Source organism: Alexandromys fortis, unplaced genomic scaffold (assembly GCF_014885135.2).
Source record: "Alexandromys fortis isolate MF-2015 unplaced genomic scaffold, M_Fortis_MF-2015_v1.1 scaffold_298, whole genome shotgun sequence".
In the NCBI taxonomy this organism is placed as follows: Eukaryota; Metazoa; Chordata; class Mammalia; order Rodentia; family Cricetidae; genus Alexandromys; species Alexandromys fortis.
In genome coordinates this window covers 648,317-656,023 of record NW_026068198.1, presented here as the reverse complement: position 1 = coordinate 656,023, position 7,707 = coordinate 648,317, and the positions used below count along the sequence as shown (strand labels likewise).

The window sequence follows — 7,707 nt, the reverse complement described above, 5'->3', positions numbered from 1 at the left end:
ATTATGAAAAAAAATATGGATTAATTTAAGTTGTAAGAGCTAATTAGTGATAAGCCTGAGCTAATAGGACAACCAGTTTATAATTAATATAAGCCTCTCTGTGTTTTGTTGGGACTGAATAGCTTCAGGACCTAGTAAGAGAGAAACTTCCGTTTACTATTGGTGCAAAATGTTTGACAAGAATTTCCACATAAAGCCTGAGAAAGCTTTATAAAACGCATTCTAGACAGATAAGAGCAGAGTCAAGTGCAGCTTATTAGTAACTATCTTTTTTTCTGGTAGACTTTGCTTGATAGAGACAAGAAGAGGTGTGGCTCTGTTAAGAGAGACTTTCTGACTCAGCATTAGCAGCAAAACCCATGCAGCTCTTTTAAGAGGTTCTGCCAACAAACACTTAAATGGGTTTTACGGACCTAGAAACTCTACAGAGTTGTCATAAAATACATGGCTCTCGCCAATACCTCCACCATGAAGCTAGAATCTTGAGTATGTCAAGAAGTGGAGCAGATCCAACCACCAAAGCTGTGGCTTTTATGCTAGCCATATTGGTAGCAAATTAAAGGCTCATATGGTCAGAAAAAGAAAGCTGATGCTATTAGATTTCTCTGTCTTCCTAAAAACATATTTATATTCACTTAATTAAGGATACTAGTTTGCTAAGTTTTAGTGTTTATGTTTGCATGGGTATATGCATGTGCATGAATTCCTGGAAGAAAGAGATCAAATGGGTATAATTCCTATTGCCAAAAGGTCTTTCACTAGAATTTGCTTTGTCCAGTTTTAAATGTTAATGATCCAGGAAATATATATTCATATTTACTAAATGGCCTATCAGGAAATAAAAACTGAATTGCTCTCATTTACTTTTGCAGATATAACTATAGCAGATAAAGTATGTGTTAGGAAGTGAACACAGGTCTATGATTTCTCTGCGTTGTGCTTTTGGCTCATAGTATGATAGAATTAGCAATGTTGTTATTGTTGGACTAGCAGAACTCTGCAAATATTTTTGGTCTATACATTGTTCTTTTAATATCTAGTCTTTCCTACACCTGTACATTTGAGAAAATGTTACCTGCAGATGTCTTTTTAAAAAGTATAGTTTGGCATTTGTTACAGCTTTATGCAAATAAATTTTCACATAATTTGGAGATCATTATAGAATTGCATAAAAGTTATGAAAACCTCCATATATCTGTATTGTAGATATTTTAAATTATAATCAAAATAATGTACTAAAATATGATAGCAGTGGACTGGATTTTCATTTACTTATCAGATTGAAGTAATTTTCCCCATTGTCTCACAGAAGACCTAACTCTAGTTCATATATCCTTTCTATACATTATCAGGATAAAAATGTGCAAAAATAAAAATCTTGTAAGATTTATAGGAACTACTCTTCTATCTTTACAATTTTAAAATAATTTATTATTTAGTTTTTTTTGGTGTGGTTTATACATATAAGCATACATGGAGGTCAGAGGAAACCAGATATCATCCTCTATTACTCTCCACTTCATTCCCTTGATATAGTCTCTGTCATTGAACTTGAAACTTGCTGCACCTGGCTAACAATCTCCAGGGAATCTACTTTTCACAGTTGAGTCCCCTTTTGCACAGATAGGCACTAAAAGTTTGAATAATGATTTGTTTTCAGGACAGCATTTCTCTGTGTAGCTCTAGCTGCCCTAGAATTCCTTCTGTAGACCAGGCTGGTCTTGAACTTACAGAGATCTGCCAAACTCTGCCTCCCAAACACTGCGATTAAAAGCATATGCCTCTACACCTGAATTTTAATGCTTGCAAATCCAAGTGTTCTTACTGCCCACTAGCCCGCTTTTAATCTATATAATCTTAACTGCACATTTCTTCTGTTTGTACCAGGGTCTTGGTATACACTCAGCTTTTCCTTAATTGCAGTATGTAGTCCATACTAAAAAGCACTGAAATTAATATTCTCCCACTTTGACACATGAAGGAGTGTGCAACAGGGTTGTGCCATGTATTTTCTCAGTTTAACTATTACTTTTCCTCTAAGGATAAGAAATAGATTTGAATATTATATATTATATCTCTTTCTATCCACCTAACACTATAACTTCTGCTTTTTATAGCTAATTAATACCACAAAATGGCAAATATGCAAATACCACTAACTTAGGAACTTATCCCAGAAGTTTGTAGGAAAGGGGAGGTTGCATATCTCAGATTCAATCAGATTAACAGAAACATTGTGGGTGAGACGTGTTCACCAAGGTAATTCCAATTGTGTTTAAACCTTACTTAGTCGTAAGAGCTGGCTAAGCACAAATTTTTTTCAATTATTTCATTTTATTTGTATTAATGTTTTACCTACCTGTATATATGTGATATATGTGTACTACATATAAGTATATGCCCACAGAGCATCAGATTCCCTGGAACTGTGGTTATTTATGGTTGTGAGCCACCATGTACTGCTGGGAAACAAAAGCAGAACAACTTTTCCAAAGTAACATATCCTTAGACTCAACTTTTATTTATTTATTTAAAGATTTAATTATTTTATTAAGCATACAATGTACTGCTGGCATGGAAGGCACCAGGTCTCATTACAGATGGTTGTGAGCCACCATGTGGTTGCTGGGAATTGAACTCAGGACCTCTGGAAGAGCAGCCAGTGCTCTTACCCTCTGAGCCATCTCTCCAGCCCCTAGACTCAACTTTTTTTTTTTTTTTTTTTTTTGGTTTTTCGAGAGAGGGTTTCTCTGTGGCTTTGTAGCCTGTCCTGGAACTAGCTCTGTAGACCAGGCTGGTCTTGAACTCACAGAGATCTGCCTGCCTCTGCCTCCCGAATGCTGGGATTAAAGGCGTGCGCCATCACCACCAGGCCTAGACTCAACTTTTAAAGTCAAGATACCTTTGCATTGGTTTAACTCAGCAGCCTTTACAATGAAATGTCTCTCTGTACTTAGCTTCTTCACAATGAGAAAATTTAAAGAAATCACAATAGTATATATAATCCAGACTCTCTGCATATATTCCATCTTTGCACAACTTATTTTTTTATAATTTAATTAAAAATTTCCTTGCGCAGGGGCCATGCTAATCTTCTCTGTATCGTTCCAATTTTAGTATATGTGCTGACACGCAAATTCGTGAAGCGTTCCATATTTAAAAAAAAAATTCCACCTCCTCCCCTCCTCCCATTTCCCTCCCACTCCCCCATCCCTCTTCCCCTGGCTTACTTTTCTTTATTTCTTTTATCTCTGCACTCTGTCTCATTAACGACTTTGTTATTTTTTTTAATAAACCATTTACTTCCTTTTATAACTCTCTATACTCTTTTTCTTCTCTGTCCCAAGCCTACATACATTTAAAAAAACACTGTATCTTATTTAGAGGTCTTTTATGTCTGGATCTATCCTATTGTGTATCTGTAGTTCTTTACTGTGTAAGAGTGTTTTTTTTTAAAATGCTAAGTGCTTCTTACAAACTGAAGCTGTGCAATTGCTAGTGGAAATGTGAACTGCCTGCTTGCTGTGCTCTGTCCAGCATGGCAGAGCTCCTCACTGCCTCCAAAAGACAAACACAGTGCCTCATCTCTAGGCACACAGCCCGTCCATGTTGCCATCAAGCAAGCAATAGCATGTTGTTCACAATGTTCAGTCACCTGAAAGAGCCAGAGGTCACACTGGCAGCATGGTCAAGAAAGCTGGCATTTCAAAATGGCCCAGCTTTTTTCCTGCTACTGCTGAATCAGAAAAACCTTTCTTAAAAGAGATGTGGCAAGTCGCCAGCTGAAAAAAAAAAAATACCGCCAAACTTTGTTTTTTTTTTTTTTTTTTTTTTTTTGTGTGTCTAGAGTTCCTGTCCAAGCCCTCTCAGGTTTTACATGGATTTAGCCCGCCTTGTTGGCACACCAATTTGTAGGGAGGAGAGAGACTCTTGTTCTTCCCAGCCACCAGACTAGTTTAGCCCCAAAATAACCACACAGAAACTATAAATAGTTAATCTCTGCTTGACTCATTAGCTCTAGCTTCTTATTGGCTAACTCTTACATATTAATTTAATCCATTTCTATTAATCTGTATATCACCACATGGCTGTGGCTTACTGGGTAGTTTCTAGCATCTGTCTCTGGTTGTAGCTCCATGGCTCCTTTCTTACTCCAACTTCCTTTCCCATGCTATAGACCAGGCCAGTTTCTTTATTCATTAACCAATAAAAGAAGCACATAAAGAGAAGCACCTCCCACACCATCTCTATGCCTTCTCATTTATTTTTAAATATATATGTGACATACGTGTATGTGTTTGAGAGTATACCTGCAGGCACTTACATGTGTAAGACCAAAGTTGCTATCAGGCAATTTCAACAGAACTCCACTTTATATGGTGACACAGGTTCTCTTGTTAAACCCAGGAATTAGTATTTGCACTAGTCCTGGCTAGCTAGCTTGCTCCTAAGATTTTGTCTCTGCCTCTCTTACTCGGGAATACAGAGGTAACCTCTCATGTCCATCAAGCTTTATATAGGCTCTAGGTATGTGAACTTCAAACTTTACCCACTCAGACCCTATGACATATTTATAGCCACAGTGCAAAGTTCAGACTCACTGTTTTCTACAGGCAAGTTTTTTTTTTTTTTCCGTGATCTTTGTTAACCCTTTCTTGACAACCAATATTAGGGACCTCTTTAGGCTTCTAGGTCCTCAAGCGTTTATCCCTATCTCCGAATCTCAGTGTACAGTGAAATTTGGTCAAGACAAACTTGTATTCCAAAGTCGTTCTTATTATGAAAGTTTCTACATTGTTCCCATTGGAGGAGATATAATATCCATTTCAGGAAGTATTATAGAGGCTAGACATTGTCAGGATGTTCAGTGCCATCCTTCTTTTAAACAGCTATCTGTAAAGAGGGACCTGTTTTGACTAGTTGAAATCTACAGGAAGTTGATTTTCTGCATTCCCTTACCCTAATAACATATTCAAAATGGAAAAGGAATATTAAATAGAATTTTGTCACTCACTATCCCAAATTTACATTAAAAAACTGAAAATAATTTAAAAGCAGTTTAACCTTTCTAAACTATACTTCAGTTTTAAACACTGCATAGATGCCTACATGCATCTTCTTTCTTTAATTTTTTTTATTTTTATTTTTGTCTGCATGTCTGTCTGTGTATTATCTGTATGCCTAATAGCATTGGAGGGCAGAAGAGGGTGATGTATCCTCTGAAAATGGATCTGTGAACAACCATGTTGGTGATGGGACTCACTTGAGCCTGAGTTCTTTGGAAAAGCAACCAATGCTCTTAGCACATTGACCCATACGCATCCCCAGCTACTGACAGCGTTCTTCTATTATTTTTTAGATCAAATTCATTTATAAAAGCACAATTGATCTGCTATTGCAGTTGTTATAGGTTCAACATAAAGGGATTATTAAAATTTGGTGAGAAACTTATAGAAAGTATTAACCCAGGAGGACTTTTTGGTAGATAGTATTTTTCAAACATGACATTTCAAAAACATTGAAATGACTGATTAAAAACTTAATGATTAAATTTAATTTCTCTCTAGCTTTAATGTGCCTAAAGGAGGGAGTGGGAGGGAGGAGGGTGAGTGGGGGAGCAGGAGGGGAATGGAAGGAGGGGAGGAAGTGTAAAATTTTTGAATGGGAAAATATATTATAAAAAAAGAAAAAAAATAATTTCATATTAGTAATTCAGGTTCAAGAAATGTGAATAAACCAGTTATATAATTCTTCTTTACTTTTTAGTGGAAAAAGGCCAAAGAAGCATGTGGTATGTGCATGACCAAGGGCTAATAAAGAAAAAGAAAGAAACCATGGCTTCTTTTATTTTACTTTATTTTAGAGCACACACATTTCTTAAAATTTTTAAACAAAATTTTTAATATTCAGAATTAAATTGATGAAAAAATTTTAAAATTCTAACAATGTTTGGAACAGAAATAAGATCTTACAAAACCAATAATTTTTCACCCAATTCAGGCAATTCCTTAGTTAACTGTAAGAGAACAAAGGAAGCTGGTTATACTTCAATAATCATGTAATATTATAAGGGTATCAAGATGTAGTAAAACAAGGTAATAGAAATAAAGGTAAAGGTGGAGAGGAAATAGAAATACTTTTATTCTAAAACACCGCAATCAGAAGGCAAACAAAAACATACTTCTCAAGCTGATTTTTCAGAGTCACATGTACTAAAGTGGTATCCTGCTTAAGGCGGTGCCTCTGGATGTCAATTAGGATCTCTGATACTGTGGATCATATTGGTTTTGGTTTCTTCCTCCTCAGAGGTACTGGAAGAGTTACTGAAATCTGCTCCTCCAAATTCAATTCTAATATCTCTCCGATTGTGCTGGTAATTTGTCTGTGTCGGTTGACTCGTGTGGAACGAAAGCATGTGGTTGTCAAACAGGGAAGTGTGGTGCAAGCTAAAATTATCTTATTTCAGCTTATTATTTTTAACCACTTTCTTTAACCCAGTAAGATTTGTGGAAGATCCAGCTATGGGCGCCCAAATCTTGACCTTGTGGTCTAGGCCACTGGATGCCAGCATAGGTAGGTAAGGATGGGGATCAATACAGTTTATTATTCCTCCTTCATCTGCCTCCAAGAACTGAACAATCTGGCAGGATGACTTTTCCCAGATGAAGATGTGCCCACAGTCGCTACCACTCATCACAAATTCACTTCTGGGGCCATAGAAATTTACACCTTTCACTGTGGCATTTCTGTGTCCTTTATATCTCTTAACATACTCAGCTCTGTCACTATCAGAAGAGTTGAAAATGTAAATATCTTCATCATTGTAGCTAGTCAGGACCTCTGAGCCATCATAACTATACATTAGAGAGGTGATGTATGCTTTTATTCACAGACTTTCCCACCACGTGTGAGTTACTCTTTTGGGACAACATTTCGAAGGGTTTTTGCTCTAGTGGGTGTGAACTGTGGAAATCACTAACCACTAGGACTTCAGGACGGCGTTAGGCGCACAGTCAACCGGAAGCAGCACTCGGACTTCAGGACAGCCGTTAGGCGCACAGTCAACCGGAAGTACTACTAGGATTTCAGGACGGCCATTAGGCTCAGCGTCAACTGAAAGGAACTGGAGAAGGGGCGACAAACCAACAGACCAGAGAAGTGAGAATCGGCAGGATCACCACAAGGCCTCAGGTAAAATGTAAAACAGAAAAAAAAAAGGGGGCGGGACAGGAAACAGCTTGCCGACAAAAAGGATATGTGTTATGGTAGCTGGTGAAGTTCAGAAAGCTTCAAATCATATCGCGCCTATCTCCATATTTCAGGGTGGCTTGAGCGCCTGGGGCGCCTTGGGTGGCTAGGTTTTGTTTATTTTTTCTTTTCTTTCTTTCCTTTTTTCTTTATTTTCCAATTTAAAAGCTCTGCTTTGACAGAGATGAGACTGCACCATGTGTAATTGATGTGTGTTACGGTACCTGGTGAAATTCAGGAAGCTTCGAATAGTAAGTCACCTACGCCGTTATCTTAGGGCCGCTTGGGTAGCTTGAGCGGCTGTTTTTGGTTCCCCCCCCCTTTTTTTTTTCTTTTTTATCTAGTATAAGAACTCTTCTTCGGCAGGAATGAGATTACTCCATGTGCTGTTTACTCTTTTCTTTTTAATTAGATTCGTTTGTGGCAAGTGGATGGTGAGTGTATGCAGTAGGAGGCCAA

General features: G+C 37.4%; 1 pseudogene; it reads right to left on the bottom strand.

Moving 5' to 3' along the window:
- Window positions 1-3,035: 3,035 nt before the first annotated feature.
- Window positions 3,036-3,132, bottom strand: LOC126493042 (uncharacterized; annotated as a pseudogene).
- Between the last annotated feature and the right edge of the window lie 4,575 nt (window positions 3,133-7,707).